Source organism: Schistocerca cancellata, chromosome 12 (assembly GCF_023864275.1).
Source record: "Schistocerca cancellata isolate TAMUIC-IGC-003103 chromosome 12, iqSchCanc2.1, whole genome shotgun sequence".
In the NCBI taxonomy this organism is placed as follows: domain Eukaryota; kingdom Metazoa; phylum Arthropoda; class Insecta; order Orthoptera; family Acrididae; genus Schistocerca; species Schistocerca cancellata.
Window position 1 is genome coordinate 93,069,084 of NC_064637.1, and position 26,916 is coordinate 93,095,999.

Below are 26,916 nucleotides of genomic sequence, written 5' to 3' on the forward strand. Positions count from 1 at the left end.
TTTTGCCTGATCCAAAAGAAAAGACATCACACATTTATACTATTGATTCGCCTCAATGGGCAATGAATCCTCCACCTACAGCGCTGATGCACAGTTCACAATTGCGTTTGACGTCCTACGGGAATCTCGAAGTAGCGAGCACTGTGGACACCGACAGGGACGGCGGATAGTTGGAGCTAGGTGGGACTGCGGGTTGGCCGGGTAACGTGGCGAGATAGTCCGCGCAATGAGGTCAAACGCTGTGTTCAGGTGGCGCAAGTGAAGCCGGCATGGTAGCTCAGAGTGTTCAGTCAGAGTGTTAGCTGCGCTCTGTAATAAAAAAACTGAAACGATCAACAAAGAACTTAAACGGATGTCTTACGACGTCCGCCCCGAGCAGATGCAACGAACAAAAGTGAACAAAATGAGATTTAAAAAAAAAGTGGTTAATTCAACTGCCTAATAAGCAGAAGATCACGGGTTCGACTCCCCGTTCGGCACAAATTTTCACTCGTCGCTGCTGAGTCCGATGAAGTCCCAATGCAGCTGACATCAACTGTTCCTTTCCTTTCTCCGCCCTCCACATTCAATTTGCATATAACTACACGTCACGGCTGCTTCCTGTCGTATTTAATCGTTACTGACTAACGGGCGTTTCACCAGACTGCGAACCCGGTTTCATCACTGCTTGAAATGTTTCGTTACGCGCATGTTTTTTTCGCACTCTGCTCGTGCCTGACTTCTTTTTCACTGCTGCCGTATTTTTATGGTTCTCTGCGTAATTTCTCACTGCCGGCTATTTACGTCTCTTAGCCACTGTACTTCATACTGCAGATTGAAGTTACCAAGTCATAAACGTCATCCCAAACAACCACATGGACCTTTGCCCATCTTGCCATATGGAGACAGACATCAACTGTTCCCTAGTTTTTTTTAATGCAGCATTTATACTCTGATCAACAAAAACAGACAAGGTCCCATATAAAACCAGTACGCCTCGCGTAACCCTTAATTATCTCTAGACGAACGTCGTGTGACGTGACAACACTGTCTCGAAAGCCAGCCATACCACGTTTCATCGCAAAGTTGAGTGCAGCTGTGTGTTCGCGCAATAGTTGTTATAAGAAGGTCGTATTGTTGAATTGTTACAGAAATAGAGCAGTTTGCATTACAAAAGCAAATTGATATTATGCAGTGTTACATAAAGACAGATTCCACCATAGCATGCAAAGGAAAGTTTCAAGCGAGGTGTCCTGGTAGGAAATTTCCTACGACCAGCAGTGTTGAAGATCTGTACAAGAAATCGAAGACTGTAGGATCCGTTCAGAAAGTGCAGAGGAAAAGGCGATAGACAGTAAGGACCAATGAAACTATAGACAGAATTCGCACGGACATTACGAGAAGTTCCAGCAAGTCGGTAAGGAGGTTATGGCAGCACGGTGGTGTATCTCTTACATCGAGTCATCGTGTATTAAAAGATGTTAAAGCCTATCGCGTGAGTGTGCTGCAAGAGTTGAAACTTGAGCCTCAGGGAAAGTGAGAGTTCATTATTGTAACTGGCTCATCATCATCATTTAAGACTGATTATGCCTTTCAGCGTTCAGTCTGGAGCATAGCCCCCTTATAAAATTCCTCCATGATCCCCTATTTAGTGGTGTCTCTTCTGATGTTAAACCTATTACTTCAAAATCATCCTCAACCGAATCCAGGTACCTTCTCCTTGGTCTGCCCCGACTCCTCCTACCCTCTACTGCTGAACCCATGAGTCTCTTGGGTAACCTTGCTTCTCCCATGCGTGTAACATGACCCCACAATCTAAGCCTGTTCGCCCTGACTGCTACGTCTATAGAGTTCATTCCCAGTTTTAACTGGCTGTTAACATAAATTGCTAAAGGTTTCTTGGACCCCTCACTTTGCTTCATGTGACATGAGGCCTTGTTTCACTTGTCAGGTTACGTAAACTGGTCGCAGGACAGTCCACATATTCTGCATGAGGAAAATCTTCACTCAGAGAAGATTGGTGTTTGGTGTGCCTTGTCCAGCATGCTCATTATTGGCCCCATATTTTTCTTGAAAACTGCCAGATGTCTAGAGGTCTTTGACTCTTTCTATGCACAATTAACGGTGAAGGGAAGCTGTACACAGTATTCCAACAGATGGAGCAACCGCTCAAGAATGACTCGCACCACCAACATGCTCCCTGAAGACAGACTTAACATCGCGTGTTGTTTATATACGGAGGCATACTAAAAAGCAAAGTGTGGGCTGTCAACCCTCGTACCATATATGATCTTAAACGGAACATTACCAGAGAAATTAACAACATCACGCCTGTAGAATTACAGCGTGTTGCTGGTAACGTCGGCGATGCCTGGAGACCCATGGCCATCACTTCCAGCATTTCTTATACACAGGTAACTGTATGCAGAATGTTATTTTCACTCTGCAGCGGAGGGCGCGCTGATATGAAACTTCCTGGCAGGTTAAAACTGTGTGCAGGACCGAGATTCGAGGACCTTTGCCTTTCGCGGGCAAGTGATCCACCATCTAAGCAATCCAAGCACGACTCACGACCCGTCCTTACCTGGCAGGAAGTGTCATATGAGCGCACACTCCGCTCCAGGGTGAAAATATCAGTCTGGAAACATCCCCCAGGCTGTGGCTGAGCCATGTCTCCACAATATCCTTTCTTCCAGGAGTGCTAGCTCTGCAAGATACTCTAGAGAGCTTCTGTGAAGTTTGAAGGTAGGAGACGAGGTACTTGTGGAATTGAAGGTGTGAGGACGGGTCGTGAGTCGTGCTTGGGTAGCTCAAATGGTAGAGCACTTGCCCGCAAAAAGGCAAAGGTCCTGAGTTGGAGTCCTGGTACAGCACACAGTTTTAATCTGCCAGGAAGTTTCAGGTAACCACATGCTTTTTAAAGTTACTATTGTCTATTCCGATTTAGTTAGTTCACTGTTACTTGAATGTCGGGCGTGAGGCATATCGGTTGTGTGTGGGCCACCCCGTATTTATGATTTGGTAAATGGGAAATTATAGTAAGTATTTTAAGAAGAGTAAAAAACAGAAGTCAGGAAGAACTATGTTTGTCTGCCACCTTGGCATCTGGAGGTGAGATCCTTGGAAAGTTTTATCGAGTCACTGACGACTGTTCACCTTTAAAATTCAAATGCTACTTCGTTAATCGTAAGTCTAATAGCCTAGCTATGTGTAGTTGTAATACGTACAATATTAAGTGAACTACGTGTACAATTACTAATATCTAAATCTATTATTATAAATCTCTGGTGTAAAACCGGTCACTGTCTACATCCAGGACTCATAACTGAATAGCTAGGTATTACAATTACGAACAACTTAAATTGGAAGGAACACAAAGAAAATGTTACGGGGAAGGCTAATCAAAGTCTGCGTTTTATTGGCAGGACACTTAGAAATAGTAACACATCTACTAAGGAGACTACCCACACTACGCTTGTCCGTCCTCTTTTAGAATACTGCTGCGCGGTGTGGGATCCTTACCAGATAGGACTGATGGAGTACATCGAAAAAGTTCAAAGAAGGGCAGCACGTTTCGTATTATCGCGAAATATGGGAGAGAGTGTCACAGAAATGATACAGGGTTTCGACTGGACATCATTAAAAGAAAGACGTTTTTCGTTGCGACGGAATTTTCTCTTCGAAATTCCAATCACCAACTTTCTCCTCTGAATACGAAAATATTTTGTTGACACCGACGTACATGCGGAGAAACCATCACCACGATAAAATAAGGGAAATCAGAGCTCGTACGGAAAGACATAGGTGTTCGTTCTTTCCGCGCGCTACACGAGACTGGAATAATGGAGAATTGTGAAGGTGGTTCATTGAAACCTCTGCCAGGCACCTAAATGTGATTTGCAGAGTATCCACGTAGATGGAGATGAGCACAGTGACGGAAGAAAATCGCAACATCAAGAACGAGGTGGGTGACATAAACGAAATTTCGTAGGCGTGTTTCTGCATATGTAAGACGATGTTTATTAAAATTTCACGCGAGTCACATCAGAGTGGCGCTAGTAGCTCCGCTGTGAGGCTGTAAATCAGGTTAGACTTAAATACACGCTGTAACGCTCGTGAGCCTTAGTTACCTTTGAGAGTCGACGCAGTCTACTGACGCTAGAAAAGAATGCCTTTAAGGCGACTGACATGCCATTATTACAACCTCACTGAGTTTGAACGAAGCCATGTAATAGGGCTACGAGAAGCTTGGATGTTCCTTCCGCTATACTGCAGAAAGACTTGGCAGGAATGTAGTCGCAGTACATGTTTGCTGGCAGTGGTGGTCAGAAGTCGCAAGAAAAAGAGGCTCCGGACGGCCACGTAGCACCGTCGAGAGGGAAGACCATCGTGTTCGGCGTATGGAATTCTTCCCTCAGTACGCTTTCCATGTAGCTTTTCGAATGGAGTGTTAGTGTCTCATTTGTGTACAGTATTTCAGGTTAGACTGTGGCTGGCTGGCTCTGAGCACTATGGGACTTAACATCTATGGTCATCAGTCCCCTAGAACTTAGAATTACTTAAACCTAACTAACCTAAGGACAGCACACAACACCCAGCCATCACGAGGCAGAGAAAATCCCTGACCCCGCCGGGAATCGAACCGGGAACCCGGGCGTGGGAAGCGAGAACGCTACCGCACGACCACGAGATGCGGGCTTTCAGGTTAGATTACTGTGTTGTACTGTCACATCTTTGTTTTTATGCACATGCATTTATTACGAGGATGAGTCAAATGAAAACCTTAAATTGGTAATAAATCGAAATTTCGCGCCGTTACCCTGTAAGTTGGTAAGCGTGCTACAAACAGCGTGCAGAATGGCCTGGAGGTGGCACCATAGTGCAGATGCACACATACCATCGCAGTACAAGTATAAATATGACCGCCCACTTGCGACTTGCACCAGGGAAGAACAGCGTTCTGTTTTTCGGTTTTTGTGTAGTGAAGGTGTGAAACCTATTGAGATTCATCGACGAATGAAGGTTCAGTACGGTGATGCATGTTTGTCACAGCAGCAAGTCTACGAATGGAGTAGGAAGTTCGCAAATTGTGTGACTTCATTGGAAGATGCTCCTCGTCCAGGTCAGGCACAACGAGTTGTGACTCCACAGAACATTGCAGCAGTTGAAGCCATAGTGAAGGAAAACAGCCGAGTGACACTGAATAACATTGCAGCATGTTTACAGATTAGTCATGGGTCAACACACCACACTGCGCATGAAGTGATCCAGTTTCACAAAGTGTCTGAAAGATGGGTGCCACGGCAGCTGACTCCTGAAATGAGAGAACGACGTGTTGATGCTTGCGAAGAACTTCTTCGGCGCTTTGAACGAGAAGGTGATTGCTTCCTTGCAAGAATCGTTACTGGGGACGAAACCTGGATTCACTTCCACCAACCGGAAATGAAGAGAGCGAGCAAGGAATGGCGCCATTTCTCATCACCAAGTGATTTCCCTATGTTTGGACCACTCAAAGACACAATGGGAGGAAAGAAGTTCCGTTCTGATGAAGAGGTACGCCACGCGGTGCATGAGTGGTTGCGCGGACTACCAAAAGAATTTTTTTCTAAAGGAATTTATGCACTTTGTAAGCGCTGGAGGACTTGCATTGAGCGTGGGGGAGATTATGTTGAAAAGTGATACAGCTTTTTACCACTTCTGCACAATAAGTAATAATTAAAGAATATTTAAGGTTTTCATTTGACTCACCCTCGTATTACACACGTCTTGTGTTTTGCCGAAGCACTGTTTATTTTCTGTACTCCAGTCTTCTGTGAGATATTTTCTCCTCCTGTAGGTTCGAGGATTTCACTTAGAAATGTGTAACTGCGTGTATCTTGGCGTATGTTGAGTCTAATTTTTGTATGTTTCATTTTGAACAGAAGAATTCAGATTTCTGGAAAGAGATATTTTTCAGCACATTAGACCGTATCGTCTGCGAAAGGCAGGTTTGAGATTTTTATCCTGTCCTGGCATCATCCTAGTCGTGTTGATTTCCAGGGACCTTCGATTTTCAGTTCCATTTCCGATTCCCTTTACTTTGTTCAGGACTAGGTTGAAGTATAGTAGGGATAATCCGTCGCCTTGGCGTACTCCAGTTTTGGTCCTGAACGGGTAGGAGATTTCACCGATGAATTTCACTTCGATGTTGTGCCAGCCACAGAGTCAGTCTGATTAGTCGCAATGTTTTTGGGTCGAGTCCCTGTTATTATAAGTTGTTGAACAAGTACTGTCGGGAACAGAATCTTACGCTTTCTTGAAATCTGTGAAAGTGTAAATGATTGGAGCATTCCTAGTGGCCTTGTATTTTAGAACTGTTTTCGGACTGAAGATTTGTTCTGTGCATGAATGGACGGAGTGGAAACCTGCCTGGTATTCTTCGATTTTGTGTTCTGTCTGTTCTTGTGTTCTCTGGAGTCACTATTATTATTATTAGTTGCGGCAGCTGCAGTAGTACCGGTATTGTCAGTATTAACTGTTTGCTCACATTGCCGCTTCAGACATTCAGATCACTTAAATACTATTTTCGTATTGAAATCGTTATTTCTTAGGAATCTACGATATAAAAATGGTACTGTACAAGGTGTGCTCAAACAGTAAACGAAATTACTGTTTTTATTAAACAATCTTCATTTATTCATCAACATCAACTTTGTGACTTTCAAAGACATCCCCCTCGACACAAAACATTTTTTTTAAATATTGGTAGCACTTCTGGAACTCACTTTTCGTTATGTTGTATTGCTTCTTCAGTGATACAGTTTGTTCTCTCAGCAGTGACGACAAAACGACGTCCTTTCTCGGTTCTCTTCAGCGTCAGGAATAGAAAGAAGTCGCAGAGGGCCATGTCAGACGTATACGATGGCTGAGGTAACATGACCGTTCCGTTTTTTGACAAAAAATCACGAAAAGCAATTGATATAAGAGGGAGCATTATCGTGATACAGGTTCCACGAGCGGTTTTGCACAATTCTGGTCGTTTTCTCCCGATGGCTTCACGCAAACAGCGCATAACTTCAAGGTAGTATTCCATATTGACCGTACGACCAAAAGGCAGGAACTCATAACGCAGTATCGTACTGGAGTATCGTAACTGGAGGAAACTGTGAGAAGAACCTTCACACGTGGTCGAACTTAACGAATTTTTCTCAGTGTTGGTTCTGCAGGGAGTTTCTACTGGGAGGATTGGGCCTCGATTTCGACGTCATACACGTATATGCATGTACTGTCACCTGTTAGTACCTTATTTAGAAGTTCTGGGTTGTTGTCGAATTCATTCAGCAATTTCAGAGCCATGTCTATGTGACGTAGTTTTTGGTCGAAATTCAACAATTCCGAACAAACTATGCTGTCATACGTTTCATGCCCAACACATCCGAGAAACATGAAACTTCCTGGCAGATTAAAACTGTGAGCCGGACCGAGACTCGAACTCGGGACCTTTGCAAAGTGCTAGTTCTGCAAGGTTCGCAGGAGAGCTTCTGTAAAGTTTGGAAGGTAGGAGAGGATGTACTTGCAGAAGTAAAGCTGTGAGGGTGGGGCGTGAGTCGTGCTTGGGTAGCTCAGTTGGTAGAGCACTTGCCCGCGAAATAGGCAAACGTCCCGAGTTCGAGTCTCGGTCCGGCACACAGTTTTAATCTGCCAGGAAGTTTCATATCAGCGCACACTCCGCTGTAGAGTGAAAATTTCATTCTACATCCGAGGAAATTGCTTGGCGTGCGCCAAAAGATATCGTCAGCAACCTCTCTGTTGGTGATTCGGCGAGTTGTTTCCGGAACCATTTTCTTTAATTCTTCCACACTGTCGCCAGTAACTGATGTGCTAGGGTGTTCAGGGCGGTCATCTTCTTCAACGTCTTCTCGACCCGCTTTGAAACGTTGCTGCCACTAGTAAACTTTTGTCTTACTCACAGTAGATTCACCAAAAGCCACAGTCAACATTTCGGATGCGGTGCTGCACTTTATTCCATTTTTCAAGCAAAATGTTACGCAAATTCTTTGATCAGTCTTTTTCGAAAGTAAAAATTCGGCGAGCACTCGAAAATACTTATCTTTTCTATTGTCAACAATGAACTGACTATCCAAAACAGCTGAAAATGTAAACATTCAGTAGGAATATGTGTACCAACAAGATCAAAAATTGAAAATCGGATGTACAAAGCCCGTGATATTAAGGAAATTCCCCTTAGTCTTTGATCAGACGTCGTGTGGGTGCAACCGTGGTATGATGTAAGAGGGTGTCTGATCAACCAACTCAGAAGTAGTTGTTGTTGTGGTCTTCAGAAACTGGTTTAATGCAGCTCTCCATGCTACTCCATCCTGTGCAAGGTTCTTCATCTCCCAGTACCTACTGTAACCTACACCCTTCTGAATCTGCTTAGTGTATTCATCTCTGGGTCTCCCTCTACGATTTCTACCCTCCACGCTGCCCTCCGACGCTAAATTTGTGATCCCCTGATGCCTCAGAATATGCCCTACCAACCGACCCCTTCTTCTAGTGAAGTTGTGCCACAAATTTCTCTTCTCTCCAATTCTATTCAATACCTCCACATTAGTTATGTGATCTACCCATCTAATCTTCAGCATTCTTCTGTAGCACCACATTTCGAAAGCTTCTATTCTCTTCTTGTCTAAACTATTTATCGTCCATGTTTCACTTCCATTCATGACTTCCTGACATTTAAATCTATACTCGATGTTAACAAATTTCTCTTCTTCAGAAACGCTTTCCTTCCCATTGCCCGTCTACATTTTATATCCTCTCTACTTCGACCATCATCAGTTATTTTGCTCCCCAAATAGCAAAACTCATTTACTACTTTAAGCGTCTCCTTTCCTAATCTAATTCCCGCAGCATCACCCGATTTAATTCGTCTGCATTCCATTATTCTCGTTTTGCTTTTGTTGATGTTCATCTTATATCCTCCTTTCAAGACACTGTCCTCTCCGTTCAACTGCTCATCCAGGTCCTTTGCTGTCTCTGACAGAATTACAGTGTCATCGGCGAACCTCAAAGTTTTTATTTCTTCTCCATGGATTGTAATACCTACTCCAAATTTTTCATTTGTTTCCTTTACTGCTTGCTCAATATACAGATGGAATAACATCGGGGATAGGCTACAACCCTGTCTCTCTCCCTTCCCAACCACTGCTTCCCTCCCGTGCCCCTCGACTCTTATAACTGTAGTAAAATAAATAAATGAATTAAAACAATGGCTGCACAAGCGCCTTTAGACAGGAACGCCAGAAGACTTCCAGGGAGTCGCTCACTGCGAAGCCACCTGAGCGGCCGTACACGCCGTCCTTTCGCACCTCCTGCGACTGGCGGAGCACCTTGTCGGCAGCTCTGCTGGCGCCATTTGTACCTGCGTGCGCCAGTCCCGAAAGCGCTTGTAATGGCCGCGCAATTTGCGGCCGCCCGGGGCAAAAACTCGTCTTAATTACAGCTCAGGCAGCGGTCTGGCTCTTTCCTCGTGGCGGGCCGGCTCCCGTGTACCCCACAGACCAGCAGCTACCAGGCGCGTGGCTCTGCCAGGCATCTGCTGTACGCCCGCTAACAGGGCAGGGACACTGCCCCCAGTCCATGGCATCCATCTCGTGAAAATAGAGCTTTTTTTGTCGTCAGTTTCCTGACTAGTTTGATGCCATGCGCCACGAATTCCTCACCTGATCCAACTTCTCCATCTCGGAATAACACCTGCACCCTACGTTCTCAATTATTTGTTGGATGTTTTCCAGTCTCTGTCTTTTTTCCCTCTACACTGCCTTGGATAATATAATGAGATAAGCACCTAACATCGCATGGGGCCTCCTCTGACCCTGCGGACTGCAGTGAGACGCCTTGGAATTGAGTCCCCAGTGCTGCTCTGGAAGCAGCTACACCATATCGTTTCCAGAGTGGCAGCTAGTTTTGGTCTGGCTGTGGATGCAGGATCGATGCGTTCCAAAAAATGGTTCAAATGGCTCTGAGCACTATGGGACTCAACATCTTAGGTCGTAAGTCCCCTAAACCTAACTAACCTAAGGACATCACACACACCCATGCCCGAGGCAGGATTCGAACCCGCGGTTCCGGACTGCAGCGCCAGAACTGCTAGACCACCGCGGCCGGCCGATGCGTTCCGTGACATCCCAGATATGCTGGATGAGATTCAAATTTTAACTCCAAGGTGCCCATCTGAGTCTTTAGAATCCCCCCTTCCCCCCCCCCCCACACACACACACCTGCATGTTCCTGGAACCACACCCGGCCGAAGTGGGAGAAGTGCGCGTTATCATCTTGAAACATCGCATAACCCTCTGGGTGTTGGAAGGTCCAAAATGGCTGGGGGTAGTCCCCTAACTGCTCAGGAGAACGGAGATCATTCGAAGTGCCTACTATGACAACTAGGGGACCTACTCCATGCTAGGAAAATATACCCCAGACCACAACAGACACAACCGCATTAAAACAGATCTTTTTCGCAGGCGGGATCCATCGATTTGTGTGATCTGCGTCACCCACTCATTGTCTCTCCTCGGAATAGTGCAGTTGAAATCGTGATTCGTCCGACCATATCGGGATATAGCAGGTCAGCACATGGAAGCAGTTAATTCCATAAATTATCTGGGAGTAGGCATTAGGAGTGATTTAAAATGGGATGTTCATATAAAGTTGATCGTCGGTAAAGCAGATGCCAGACTGAGATTCATTGGAAAAATCCTAAGGAAATGCAATCCGAAAACAAAGTAAGTAGGTTACAGTACACCTGTTCGCCCACTGCTTGAATACTGCTCACCGGTGTGGGATCCGTACCAGATACAGTTGATAGAAGAGAGAGAGAAGATCCAACGGAGAGCAGCGCGCTCCGTTACAGGATCATTTAGTAATCGCAAAAGCGTTACGGAGATGACAGATAAACTCCAGTGGAAGACACTGCAGGAGACGCGCTCAGTAGCTCGGTACGGGCTTTTGTCGAAGTTTCGAGAACATACCGACGAGTCAAGCAGTATATTGCTCCCTCCTACGTACATCTCGTGAAGAGACGATGAGGATAAAATCAGAGAGAGTAGAGCCCACACAGAGGCATACCGACAATCTTTCTTTTCACGAACAATACTAGACTGGAATAGAAGGGAGAACCGATAGAGGTGCTCAAAGTACCCTCCGCCACACACCGTCAGGTGGCTTGCAGAGTATGGATGTAGATGCAGATGGGCCATTGTACCAATGTCCATCCCTGTTGATTGGCAACAAATGCAAGCTGTTGTGCTCAATGGCGTTGTGCAGCCCCTGCTCCCATATCCCATACAACCCATGTTCCTACAGGATGTCCACTGAGAGGCGTGTCTTACATGTCCTGTGTTGAACTGAGCCGTGATTTGTTCCACTGTTGCTCTTCTGTTACTATCCATCCATCCCCAATGTCGCCGGATATGGTCATCGAGGGTGGTTGGACGGCCGGTAGTTCCTCTGTTGTTGACTGTGACACCCTCATTCAACCATTAGTGACATGCTCTTGACACAGTTGAACTTGTGAAGCCGAATTCCTCGTCACCAAAGAAACAGAAGTTGCTATCCGTCGGGCAGTGACCACCATGCCCCGTTCGAACAGCGTCAGCTCACGACCACGTTGTATTTTACACAAACCACTTGTACAACCACTTCTCAGAACGTCTTCTATACAACTGCAGCTGGCACAGCGGACGTGAGATCCGTATGCAACACACCTGCTGTGCCCCCATTTTCCCCCTGACATCTGCTAAGTCAGTGCAAAACCATGGCGGATATTCCCTAATGTCCTAACACAACGTCTTGTTATGGCTGGCTCTGAGCATTATGGGACTTAACATCTGAGGTCATCAGTCCCCTAGAACTTAGAACTACTTAAGCCTAACTAACCTAAGGACATCACACACACATCCATGCCCGAAGCAAGATTCGAACCTGCGACCGTAACTGTCACGCGGTTCCAGATTGAAGCGCCTAGAACCGCTCGGCCACTTCGGCCAACGTCTTGTTATCCTCTTCTCCAAGTTTTTCATATGTTCCTTTCTTCGCCTATTTTGCTCAGAACCTCCTCATTCCTTAACTTCTCAGTCCACCTAATTTTCAATATCCTTCTACAGCACCACACTTCAAAAGCTTCGACTGTCGTCCTGACCGGTTTTACCATAGTCCATCATACTAGTCATACAATGCTGAGGTCCAATCGTACATTCTCAGAAATTTCTTCATCTACTTAATACTCGCATCTGCATCTACATCATACTTCGCAAGCCACCTACTGGTGTGAGGAGGCTACTTCTGGTATCACTAACTGATTTCCCCCCCCCCCCCCCCAATACCCTATTCCACTTGAGGACGTCACGTAGGAAGAATGTTTGTACCATCTTCTGTATTGGATCTTAATTTCTCGATTTTTGTCGTCGTGACCATTAGACGAGAAGCATGTTGGAGGATGTAAGATATTGTCCGCCCCTTCGTCAATCGAAATTTCAATAGCAAACCTGTCCGTGATGCAGAATGCCTCTCTTGCAACGCCTGCTACTGGAGTCTGTTGATCATCTCTCGTGCCAACTAAACGATCCCGTGACGAAATGCACCGTTCGTCGCTGGATCTTCTCTATGTCTTTCATCAGCCCTATCTGGTACGGATCCCAGCTTGATGAACATCACTCAGCAATCCATGAAGTGTATTCGCAATTGCGAATATGGACAACCATCAGCTGTAGATGGGATCGACGACAATGGAAGTTCGTGTCGGTCCGGGACTAGAACCCGGATTTCCTGGTTATCGCTAGCGGACGCCTTACCATTTGGCTATCCGCGCACGATTCACAGCCAGACCCGAACTTCCATACGTCGTCAACCGTGCGTCTAGAACCTCTACTCGTACATCCAATATGTATATTCTCGCACAGGAGACACATTTTACTTGAAGGTAGCTCGCTCGGTGTTGGAGGATAAATATGTAATTGTAGTGCCTGTGTAATTCCGAGTTGCGATGCGAAGTTCCTTTGGAAAGGTATGCATGTCCAAAGGAACTCTGCATCGTAATTCGGAATAAGATAGGCACTGCAATATCATATCACTCAAGACTCAGTCGAACAAGTGGGAAGCTTCTTTCGTGGCTGAGTTACATTTCATTAAGATTCTCCCTGCAAATCTCAGTCTCGCATCTGCTTTTCCTACCATTTGCTCCTAAAAGAGCGAGAAACTATTTATAATTTATTTTGTGACAATTACATGCAGTCATAGGAGCAAGGACGTACATGGCACAATATACCATTAAAGACTCGTCCATTAAACAGTTGAAAATGGCCTAAGCTGAAATTGTACCATCGTACATCAAATAAAGAGAACCGCAGCTGAGGTCATCACGAAATCATCCAAAAAATTTATGTCAGCTGCAGACTCTGTTGCAGTGAAGATAAATCCACTTAAAACATCGAATCAGAACACCTTCAGCCGCCCAAATTTCCAGTTTTTATTTTATTTGAGCAACCAGTTTCAGCGCTACATTAAGCCATCTTCAGGCTCCGTGACTGATGTGTACGTAGATTCCCACCTCTGGTCCAGTCCAAATAGGTCCCAGCATTCAGTGACAGGGTGTCCGTAAATTTCTTTTTAACACAACGATCTCTTGCCAACCAGAGGAGGGATTCTTCTCACACGTCGATCAGCGTAATGTAGCGGTGAAACGGGTTGCTCAAATAAAATAGCTGGAAATTTAGACGGCTGAATGCGAAGTTTGGAAGGTAGGAGACGAGGTACTGGCGGAATTAAAGCTGTGAGGATGGGTCGTGAGTCGTGCTTGGGTAGCTCAGTTGGTAGAGCAATTGCCCGCGAAAGGCATAGGTCCCGAGTTCGGCTCTCGGTCCGGCACACATTTTTAATCTACCAGGAAGTTTCTTATCTCCATGTTGCTTACCCCAGTAAGTGGATAGGTCGTTTAGGACTAGTTGCTTGGCCGGTCGGATCCCCATATCTCAACCCATGGACTTCTACCTTTGGGTACGTCTCAGTGAGCTCATGTATGTTGTGTATAGCACAACTACAGTAGCGAACTGGAATTAGCTGTGCGACTGTGCAGAATGAGATGAACAGACCCTGCAACATTCTGTGAGCGGGAAGACGTCAAGTAAGTCACTGTACTTGGTCTGGGGTAAACGTACAGTAAGTAGTTGTGCTGAATCTCGGATCCCTTCGTGTCGCTGCTATCTGACTAGAATTAATTTTGTCATGTTTGTGTTGCACTTGTGGCCTCTACTCCACTGCATCTTTCGAAAATATAGCAATTTCAGACAAAACTTCATTCAGCATTTTACTCTTATGCATACGTTACACCCACGAAGTGTATACAGTTACTTTTGAAACACCCTGTCTAGCGAATTTCGCACTGCAGTTTCATTTCCACGCAGCTCAATGTTTGTGGTGTCGTATCTCCTGAACTGTTTAGTGTACAATGATGCACTTGGTAGATCAAGTGGCATATGTACCTACTGTCAGCGAAATTTGTTGTGGGTGCAGTTAGCAATAAATTGAAACGTCGTGCATGATGCTGCAATCACATGTTTACGACGTCGCGTCTCCTGAAAAGTGTGTCGTGTAATAATATATTTTTCTAGATGCAGTCAGCGGCATATGTGGGTACTGTCTGCGTAATGTAATGCCAATAGAGTTAGTAATTACAGAAGTAACAAATTAAAACATCGTACATGATGCCGCAGTTTTCACGTGTCTCAGCATTTGACATATTTTCCAAACTATATTTCGTAGAATGGTATATTTTCGTCCGTACATTTAGCGGCAGATGCGGATACCGTATGCGGAAGGCGTTGCGAATCGAGTCGGTGGCAACGAAGTAACAAATTTAAACGTCTTGCATAATGTGGTAGTTTTTCACGCATTGCAGGGTTTGTGACGTCATGTCTCCATAAGTATGAGTCTTACAATGATATGATTTTTGTGGTACATTCAACGGTGCATTTGAATACTGTCTGCAAAATTTGTCGCAATTTGTTAGTAGTAAGGAAGTAATAAATTAAAATGTATACTTCATGCAGCAGTTTTACTGCATGAACAGCGAAAGTGTAGTAACCGATAACCTGTATTCCTTTCATCATTTTGTGGGATTCACCGGCGAGAAAAAGTTCTGTAAAGTTTTGAATTTATGTGTAAAGTTTGTTGCAAGTACTCTAATTCTCAAATACTGGATGACCAAAGTATGGGTATTTGCGTGACTTGGGCTATTCTGATATTTCACCCCCACTCCTTTGATAGGTAGGGGGTTCTTACCTCCACAGTCATGATTTCCAGACAGTTACTATGTGTACCAAGTTTGGTTGAAATCGGGCCATTGTTTTAGGAGATGTGGAACATACATACACGTGTGTACATCGAAGAGCCAAAGATACTGGTACACCTGCCTGATATCATGTAGGGCTGCCGCGAGCACGCATGAGTGCCGCAACACACACCGTCAGGTGGCTTGCGGAGTATGGATGTAGATGTAGGCATGGACTCGACTAATGTCTGAAGCAGTGTTGGAGGGAACTGACACCATGAATCCTGCAGGGCTGTCCATAAATCCGTTAGAGTTTTAGGGGCAGGCGATCTCTTATGAACAGGCGATCTGGTATCCCAGATATGCTCAATAATGTTGGAGTCTGGGGAGTATGGTGGCCAGCGGAAGTGTTTAAACTTAAAAGAGTGTCACTGGAGGCAATATATAGGAATTATGGACGTGTGGGGGTGTCGCATTGTCCTGCTGGAATTTCCCAAGTCCGACGGAATGCACAATGAACATGAATGGCTGCAGGTGATCAGACAGGATGCACGTACGTGTCACCTGTCAGAGTCGTATCTAGACGTATCAGGTGTGCCATTTGACTCCAACTGCGTACGCCACACACCATTATAAACCCTCCACCATCTTAACAGTCCCCTGCTGACATGCAGCGTCCATAGATTCATGAGGTAGTCTCCATACTAGTACACGTCCATCTGCAATTTGAAACGAGACTCTTTCGACCAGGCAACATGTTTCCAGTCGTCAACAGTCCAACGTCGGCGTTGAAGAGCCCAGGTGAGGCGTAAAGCTTTGTGTAGTGCAGTCATCAAGGGTACACCAGTGTGCCTTCGCCTTCGAAAGCCGATATCGAGTATGTTTCATAGAATGGTTCTCACGCTGACATTTGTTAATGGCCCAGCATTGAAATCTGCTGCAATTTACGGAAGGATTGCACTTCTGTCACGTTGAACTATTCTCTGCAGTCGCCGTTGGTCTCGTACTTGCAAGATCTTTTTCCGGCCGCAACGATGTCCGAGATTTGGTGTTTTACCGGATTCCTAATATTCACAGTACACTCGCGACATGGCCGTTCGGGAAAATCCCCAGTTCATCGCTGTCTCGGAGATGCTGTGTCACATCACTTTTGCGTCGACAATGTTCAAATTCACTTAAATCTTGACCGCCTGCCATTGTAGCAGCAGTAGCCTATCCAACAATTGCACCAGACACCTGTCTTATGTAGACGTTGCCGAACGCAGCACCAGCCTTTTTACATATCTCTGTACTCTGCTGCTTCTTGCATGGATTTGACAACAATGAGGAATCATGGAATTTGTATTACGTGGTGCCACTGATTTTGCATCGCCTTGTAAATTGCTGTAAAATATTTATGATACTTGATGATGGTCTGTGGACTGGAATTGGTTGTAGGCTTTAATAAAGGAATTCTTACTAGCCGTTCCTGGCCACGAATCGAGATGTTTATTAAATATTTAGATTCAGATTCATGGCCAGGAGCTGCTAGTAAGAATTTCTTTATTATATCCTACAACCAATTCCAGTCCACAGACCATCATCAAGTACCATAAATATTTTACAGCAATTTACAAGGCGATGCAAAATCAGTGGCACCACGTAATACAAATTCCATGATACGTCACTGTTGTCCAATCCATGCAAGAAGCCATACGATTCGTGAGCTCGCCCACGAAACCGAATTAGCGCATACGACTGTGCTTCGCATACTGAAGGAACGGCTGGGCATGCGAAAAATTGCATCACGAAGGGTTCCGCATGACTTGACGGAAATGCAGAAATGGATGCGTTACGACGCTGCACAGACGCACTAGGAGCGCTATGAGAGCGAAGGAGAGCTTTCTTACGCCGTATCGTAGCACTGGATGAGATATGGGCCACGTCGTACGAGCCAAAACTGAAACGAATGGCATCATTATGGGTCGCCGCGAAAGTCGAAAGTGCTTCAGAGCCCCAGTAAGGTGAAAGTTATGGTGATTCTCGTGTACGACTGTGATGATGTTATCCTAACGCATGAGGGCTCGGGTTCGATTCCCGGTGGGGTCAGGGATTTTCACCTGCCTCGAGATGAGTGGGTGTTTCTGTTGTCCTCATGGCCGGCCGCGGTGGTCTAGCGGTTCTGGCGCTGCAGTCCGGAACCGCGGGACTGCTACGGTCGCAGGTTCGAATCCTGCCTCGGGCATGGGTGTGTGTGATGTCCTTAGGTTAGTTAGGTTTAAGTAGTTCTAAGTTCTAGGGGACTTATGACCTAAGATGTTGAGTCCCATAGTGCTCAGAGCCATTTTTTTGTTGTCCTCATGATTTCATCACATTGCTGAAAGTGGTAAGACTGGACTGAGCAAAGGTTGGGAATTTGTACGGGCGCTGATAATCCCACAAACCTATCATCATCATCATCATCATCATCACCACCATCATTACGTTCCTCCACGGCAGACCGTCAGTGCACAGTATTACTGTTCGTTTTTGGAGCATCGCCTGCGACCAGCTTTGCGAAAGAAGCGGCGACACTTTCTGCTCAACCAACCCATCATTCTGCACGACAATGCGCGGGCGCATACAGCGCAAGCTGTGGCTGCTCTGTTGCGTCGATGGGACTGGGAAGTACTATATTATCCACCATACTCCCCGGACTTAAGTCTTTGTGACTTTGATTTGATTCCGAAGATGAAGGAACCGCTTCGTGGCATTCGCTTCAGAACTGTTCCAGAGATTCGACAGGCAGTAGACCGCTCCATTCGCACTGTCAACGGAACAGGCTCTGCTAACGGTATACAACGGCTTCTACATCGCTGGCAACGGGTTCTACACAACTCTGGTGACTACTTGGAAGGACAGTAACAGGTGCAAAGATTTTGTATCGGATAGAGATCCATTCTGAAAACAAAATTCCGTTGGAAGTTCTCTCGAAGTGGAAAAAAAGTGGTGCCGGTAGGAGCTTCAGGTTTTTCGCGTATAGACGGCAGTCGGTGGGAACGCGAGTACTGTGTGAACGAGCGAGTATAGTTGTGGCATTGGTCTGTGAGGCAAGCGACGGGCGATGACCGTGGGATGTTTTACTGCTAACCGATCCAGCGCCATGTAACGGGCGCCTACCACGAGGCAAGGCAGAGAAGAGGGTCTGAGGTGACAAGGCGGAGAGAGAGGGACATGCAGAGGGCAGGGAGGTGTGAGGAACTTGGGGGGAGGAGCACAAAGCGGTCGACAGCTGCACGATCAACGGGCCTCCCCTCGGTGGTCGCCACACACGACCCGCGACCAATTCCTTCGCCTCCAGGCTTCTGTCGCAGCTCTAGCAAGTCCCTCCACTCGGTCGCGGACACCTGTCACTGAACTCTCATAAAGCAAAATTGAACCAATCATGTACTGCACATCGCCTGACTACCGCTTTAGAAGTATTGCCCGACTGGAACTCACCCTCATTCTCGAAGTTTTTGAGGCGGATAGCATAAACCATCACCTTTTTTTTCTGGAGTGCGTACCGAAAAAAGACGCTTTACCCTTGGAACATTTCGGCTGTCAACCTTACATCCATATCGGAGGTGAGTCGGTAATTTTCAGCTAGTAGTGGGGCAGGAGAAACCTTAATTGGGTATGTCTGGGAGGTGATACCCAGTTACAACATTTGCGTCACGAGCAAAAGAAACTCTCCGAAAATGTTGCTCCCATCTGGAGGATGGAAAAAATAAATTTTGAACGTTACAACGCGCAAGCAGTGTAACAAATACACTACTGGCCTTTAAAATTGCGCAGGCCGGTGTGGCCGTGCGGTTCTAGGCGCTTCAGTCTGGCACCGCGTGACCGCTACGGTCGCAGGTTCGAATCCTGCCTCGGGCATGGATGTGTGTGATGTCCTTAGGTTAGTTATGTTTAAGTAGTTCTAAGTTCTAGGGGACTGATGACCTCAGAAGTTAAGTCCCATAGTGCTCAGAGCCATTTGAACCAATAGCAATAGCAAGAAAAGATTTTCTGAAAAAGAGAAATTTGTTAACATCGAATAAAATTTAAGTGGTAGGAAGTATTTTCTGAAGCTATCTGACTGGAGTGTAGCCATGTACGCAAGTGCAGCTTGGAAATAAGGAGCACACAAGAAGATGTTAACTACAGAAGAATGCTGAATATTAGGCGGAAAGTTCGAATAAGTAATAAGGAGATACTGCTAAGAAATGAAATGGTCGTCGGGCCATATGGCGGGCTACAGTCTGGTTGGTATCCCATAGCTGCTCGGAACGTCTCTAGAAACATCTTCGGCATGCAATATCACGCACTGGAGTAGAACTGTCTTCAGTGACAAGTCCGCCTTCGAAGTGAGCCCCGATGACTACCGAAGATCATAGCAGAGCGCTAAGTCCACTATATTCTACGCTCCCGTTTGTTGCTCTTCATGGCAAACCATCCTGCGCTTATATTTCAGCAAGATAATGACGGACCCCGCACAGCGATTCTTTCTACTATTTGTCTTCTTCCTTACCAAACATTGCCTTGGCTAGCAAGGTCGCCGGATCAATCGCCAACTGAGAACTTTTGGAGCATTACGAGGGTGGCCTTCTAACCAGCTTGGGAGTTTGACGATATAACGGGCCAGCTGAACGGAATCTGACACGGTATCCCTCAGGAGAACCTTGAGCAACTCAGTCAGTGCGAAGCCGAATAACTGCTTGCGTAATGACAAGAGGTGGACCATTGCGTTATTGACTTGCGCAATCTGTGAAGCACTTTGTTTGTACATGTACATCACTTCCACCAATTTCCATCTTCAGAACGAAATTTTCACTCTGCAGCGGAGTGTGCGCTGGTATGAAACTTCCTGGTGGATTAAAACTGTGTGCCGGACCGAGACTCGAACTCGGGACCTTTGTCTTTCGCGTTCAAGTGGTCTACCAACTGAGCTACCCAAGCACGACTCACGACCCGTCCTCACAGCTTTAATTCCGCCAGTACCTCGTCTCCTACCCTCCAAACTTCACAGAAGCTCTCCTGCGAACCTTGCAGAACTAGCACTCCTGGGAAAAGGATATTGCGGAGACATGGCTTAGCCACAGCCTGGGGGATGTTTCCAGAATGAAATTTTCACTCTGCAGCGGAGTGTGCGCTGGCGGAATTAAAGCTGTGAGGACGGGTCGTGAGCCGTGCTTGGGTAGCTCAGTTGGTAGAGCACTTGCCCGCGAAAGGCAAAGATCCCGAGTTCGAGTCTCGGTCCGGCACACAGTTTTAATCTGCCAGGAAGTTTCCATTTCCATGTTATTCGGATAATTTCATACTGGTGCACCGTTTTTTCTTGTCTGAGAGTGAAATTGTACGTGACTTGTTGGTCCATAGTCCTGCGTAACGGTGATGACAGTTCCCAGTCATCATTCATAGTGTAATCGAGCAAAATTGGTTTCTTTCCTCTGTTCTTGCACCGCAATTTTCGGATGCCTATATTGAGGGTCAACTGCCAGTCCCTGCAGGAAGTGTCGATTTTCTGCTGGTTTCCTTAATTTCGCTACAAATTTCTGGGGTTGTGACTTTCGTACGGACATCAACATGCAGGCCCAGCAACTAACCTTGTAATGTGTGGCGCAGATTACTTTGTGTACAGGTGTCGATTCATACCATTTCCCGCACGGATTATTCGCGGCAAGAAAGATTGACGGTAAGGCAGCACCCGAATCGAATCTCTCTAATTTTATCTTCATGGTCTTCTCGCGAGATGAACGTAGGAGGAAGCAATATATTGCCTGATTCCTCTTGGATGAACGCTCTTGTATTTTATCAGTAAATCTCACCGCAAAGCACAACACCTCTAATGTATTGCCTGCTATCGGAGTTGGATGAGAGTCTCATTGACGCTTTCGCTCTTACTAAATTAATCTGTGACGAAACGCATCATCTCCTAAGATTGGCGTGGAGCATACGATGAGGTAAATCACGCAATTTTTGCAGGGTGCCCCACTGGAAGTAGGACATTTTCATTTGATTATGAGGCTTAGTGTATATGTACACCAATGCAAGTTATAGATGACTCTTCCACACAATACCATTACTGAAAGGCCGAACACAATTTTATTTCTTAAAAAGTGCACAAGACAAACGCTTCCATTATTGGCCACGCATTGCTTAAGGCGTTCGCGGAAGCATGTCAGTTCGTTCAGTGTCATTTCATCAGGAATGGCCTTTGTCTCTTCTAGGGTTAGCTGGCCGGAGTGGCCGAGCGGTTCTAGGGGCTACAGTCTGGAACCGCGCGACCGCTACGGTCGCAGGTTAGAATCCTGCCTCGGGCATGGATGTGTGTGATGTCCTTAGGTTAGTTAGGTTTAAGTAGTTCTAAGTTCTAGGGGACTGATGACCTCAGAAGTTAAGTCCCATAGTGCTCAGAGCCATTTGAACCATCTTCTAGGGTTATGCCTCTCGGCTCATTAGAATTGTTGAGTCGCCATGAAAAAAATTTGTTTTTGAGATGACACCACAGAAAAAATTTGGGGCTGCTTCATGTGATGATCTCAACGAATCGTGAGAGAAATCGACATGGAAAGTAGCTCCTTAGGTTAGTAATTAAATTGCGGGCGATACGGGCTCTAAACCCACCTTGCTGAAACCATATCAAGTTTAGGCGGTAATGTCAGTACACCTGTGGGATGAAGAAATTGTAAGTCATGACCTCATACCGCTCAGAATTGACGCTAACTTACCGTTGGCTGTTTTCTTAAAAAGATATTGCCCAACCATTTCAAAGGACTGTCCAATAGCACACCAGAAGGTCTTCGGTCTACCCTGGACCTTTTCATGGTTGAGCTTCGGGTTACTGTTCGAATAATATCGCAAGTTTTGTTTATTGACAAATCTATTCAGACCAAAGTTTGCCTCATATGCCATCACAAGATTGGTTAGAAAGGCTTCACCCTGATCAATTCTGCCAAGTAACGTTGGGCAGAAATTTCACCGTAACTGTTGACCCATTTGAATGTTATTAGGCTGAAACCTTGGAGAGTATTCCACAATGCTCTGCAAAGACGTGCTATTGTTCTGTGACATTCTGAAAGGGTGACCGACAGACCGCTATGGGCTTCGCTGCAAACCTGCTCAAACTTGTCGGATGTTTTTCGGCGTTCGAACTGACATTTCAGGTCCCTTATCCTTCTCTATAGAAAGAGTCTCATGCTGTTGTTTCATTCACCTAGATATTGTCCTTCCGCCTGGAACAGGGCGATCACTTCCGTGGAGCATTGCACGTTGGAGGGCCGCAACAGAACTCACCCGCTGCGTCACTACGCAGCTGTACTGGCCAGCGTTTCGCCCTGAATTGAATGGAATACTTTGAGGGACCGATTAGATGCCCTATACGGCGCCAATACAATTCCTTCTTAGCAGCGTGTCCTACTCAAAATATACTGTTTCCCGTTGGCCGCCCTGTATGTACGAGGGTGGTTTGGCAAGTGTGGTAAAAAAGGAATAAATCATGTTTCTTTCGTAAACACCTCGCCTTACATCTCCACAGTGTCCTTTGAGGGCTATACAATTGGTCCAGTAATCCCTCAGCTGTTTCATTCCATCGGAAAAGTAGGTTCTTTCAGACTCTCCAAAACACTCGTTGAATGCAACTACCACTTCCTCATTTGACGAAAATTTCTTCCCAGCAAGCCGAAGTTTCAAGATAGGAAATAGGAAGAAGTCACTTGGGGCTAAGTCTGGTGAATAGGGTAGATGAGGAACCAATTGCAGGCCCTTTTCATGCACTTTCGGCTTTGTTATCGCTGTTGTTTGGGATGATGCGTTATCCTAGTGGAAGATAACCTTACTGCATGCCTATCTTGGCCTTTTTTCTTCTTCAACCAACGCTAGTTTCAAACGATACAGATATTAAGGATAATAGGGTACAGTTATGGTTCTGCCTCTTCCCATGTAATCTATGAGGGAATCCCAAACCCCGGTGGCCATCACCTTACCAGCTGACACAATGCTTTAGATAAGACATCATATTGACATCAGTGACTGTAACACTTTCCTTATTTCACGATTACAATTTCGGCCTTAGGCCATTATCAAGTGAAGATGTTAACGGCTATTATGTCATGTCAACCTAAAACGAGCTGACACATTTATATGTCGTTGTCATTACTATTAAATACTTTGGTGACGCTGTTACGTAGTGCGAGCACACAGTAGGGTAAACAGTAGTCTGCCGCTGCATTTTGTGCATGTATGACTAGTGATGGGCCAATGAACATGAGTGTCTACAGACTATGTTGTTGTATGACATCTGGATATGTGTGCTCACACTATCTAACTGCGTCATCAGTGTATTTAATAGTAATGACAACGACATACAAATGTGTCAACCCATTTTAGATTGACATGGTTTAATAGCCATAACATCTTCACTTGATAATGGCATAAGGCCGAAATTGCAATCGTGAAATAAAGAAAGTGTTACAGTCACTGGCGTAAATATGATGTATTTTATAAAGTTCTACATGACTGTGTATCCCAGGTATAAAAAGTTAATTGACAAAATTCTCTTTGCCTTTTTAAGTGCGCTTTCACCAGCTTTTGTCTATTATTTTCACTGCTGTTTTGACTCTGATGTGTAATGATGGATCCAGGTTTCATCAAGTCACGAATTGCCGCAGAAGTCAAACTTCGGCTGACATTGTTTGGAAATGTTGTGCCGGATGCGCTTTTGGTCGACTGTGAGAAATCGCGGTATCCACCTCTCACACAACTTCTCCATAGCCAATCCTTCGTGCAAGATATTATGTGCTGGTTCAGCTGCGATGCCTACAGTCTCAGAAATCTCGCGAATTTTTATTGGCCAGTCTTGCAATACTACATCACAGATTTTGTCAATGGTTTCCTTTGTAGTGACCTCAACCGGACGGCCGGAGCGCGTTCCGGCTTCGGCGCATGTCCGACCACGTTGAAATTCACTAATCAAAAAGTAATTGGTCTTCAATGATGGTGCAGAGTCCGCGCGAACTTCATCCAACTCTGTTGTAAACACTGCGGCAGTCCAGCCTACAAATGAAAATGTTTAACAACAATACGAATCGCGGTTTCCTCCATTTTCAATCGCCGTCGACACACTTACCAATTCTCACTCTGTCAACAACGAACTGTACGCTGTACATTTTTGAAATTCTTTGTACGATCCTTGGAATAATCTAGCTAACCAACCACGAAGGTGCAACGAAAGTGTTTTGTTCTTTCATCGTAATTTACCAGACTTAAAAGACCACCCTCGTACTGTGGGCAGTAACTGCGTTTCATATTTACGGCGTATCTTCATTACGAACGTTATGCCGATTACTGCCGGCTTTGAAGGCTTCACTTGTATCACAGTTCCGGTATGATATTCTGTAAGTGTCTATTTTGTTCACTGAGCAACAATGCGTAACTGCATCGAATGCTATAAGAAAGCCAAGGAACGCGGTATCAACGTGGGCGTAGTTCACGTTTGCCGATATCTATTCAGATGTTGAAATACCGGGTGATCAAAAAGTCAGTATAAATTTGAAAATTAAATAAATCACGGAATAATGTAGATAGAGAGGTACAAATTGACACACATGCTTGGAATGACATGGGGTTTTATTAGAACCAAAAAAATACAAACGTTCAAGAAATGTTCGACAAATGGAGCTTCATCTGTTCAGAATAGCAATAATTGGCATAACGAAGTAAGGCAAGGAAAAGATGATGTTCTTTACAAGAAATGCTCAATATGTCCACCATAATTCCTCAACAATAGCTGTAGTCGAGGAATAATGTTGTGAACAGCACTGTAAAGCATGTCCGGAATTATGGTGAGGCATTGGCGTCGGATGTTGTCTTTCAGCATCCCTAGAGATGTCGGTCCATCACGATACACTTGCGACTTCAGGTAAACCCAAAGCCAAAATTCGCACGGACTGGGGTCTGGGGACCTGGAAGGCCAAGCATGACGAAAGTAGCGGCTGAGCACACGATCATCACCAAACGACGCGCGCAAGAGATCTTTCACACGTCTAGCAATATGGTTTTTTTTCCCAACAAAACCCATGTCATTCCAAGCATGTGTGTCAATTTTTACCTCTCTATCTATTCCGTGGTTTATTAAGATTTCAAAATTATACTGATTTTTTGATCACCCGGTACTTTCATGCCTACGGCGAGATGGGAGTGCGTAGTTAGTTAGATACACCAGCGCCTCGACGATATCCGAGAAGAAATAATTATTCCGAAAGACAAAAGCAACACAGGATGCTTATCACGGCGGAAGCTGAGGAGCGATGCGACGAGCACGCAGTTGTAATTAAACAACGCAACAGGTGTCGTAATAATTTCAATTAGCGCGGGGTTTCGCCCGTTGCGTTTATCTGGAGCTGTAGCGCGGAGAAGAGCGATCTGATACGCAGACCCACGCACGGGACGTTAACACTGTGCCAGGGAGACCTTCAAGACACCAGGAGTGGCGCGAAAGATTCACGCGGACGAATGGTTCAACATACCTGTCCTTAAAATAGATGATAAAGATTCAGGGCGAAACTTCAGCACTCTACTTGGAATTTACGCGGTTTCACATTAGCGGCAACAGATTTTCCGACTGTTTTACATCGTTATGTTTCCCGCGCTGGTTAGATAAATCAGTAAAAGTCGGAATTAGACTGAAGAGCCAAAGAAACTGGTACACCCGCTTAATATCGTGTAGGGCTCCCTCGAGCATGCAAAACTATGGAGCAAGACGTGTCATGGACTCGATTAATATCTGAAGTAGCGCCTGGGGGAATCATGCAGGGCTATCCATGAATCTGTATGAGTATGAGGGACTGGAGATCTGACAAACTGGCTATTGGCTTCTGTCTCGGGTTCTTCGGCCGACGTTCATCTAATGATTTTTCTGACGTTTCGCCAGCACGAGTGGCTGGCATTGTCAAAGCTTTACCCTCCATTGCCGGTGGTGAACAAGTGGCCACGAAAGCCTTAACAATTTTGGACTGGAGATCTCTTCTGAACAGCACGTAGCAAGGCATCCCAGATTTGCTCAACAATATGTCTGAGGAGTTTGGTAGCCAGGGGAAGTGTTTAAACTCAGAAGAGTGTTCCTGGAGACACGCTGTAGCAATTCTGAACCTGTGGGATGTCGCATTGTCCTGTTGGAATAGCCCAAGTCCGTCGGAATGCACAGTTGCCACGAATGGGTGCAGGTGATCAGACTGGATGATTACGTACGTGTCACTTGTGACAGTCACATCTAGACGTGTCAGGGGTCCCATATCACTCCAACTGCGCACGCTTCACACCATTGTAGAACCTCCACCAGCTTAGCAGTCCCCTGCTGACATGCATGGTCCATGGATTCATGAGGTGGTTTCCATACCAGTACACGTCCATCCGCTCGATACAGTTTGAAGCGGGACTCGTCGGACGAGGCAGCATGTTTCCAATCATCAACAGTCCAATGTCGATCTTGAGGGGCCTAGGCGAGGCGTAAGCCTTTGTGTAGTGCAGTCATGAAGCGTACAGGAGTGGGCCTTAGGCTTCGAAAGCCCATATCGACGATGTTTCGTAGAATGGTTCGCACACTGGCACTTGTTGTTGGCACAGCATTGAAATCTGCAGCAATCTGCGGA

The 26,916-nt window shown here is 45.6% G+C and overlaps 1 protein-coding gene across 1 annotated transcript in view; it reads left to right on the forward strand.

The window, feature by feature from the left end:
• LOC126109701 (homeotic protein antennapedia-like) overlaps window positions 1-26,916 on the forward strand; it is a 323,722-nt gene that overhangs the window by 235,413 nt on the left and 61,393 nt on the right. The window lies entirely within an intron of this gene.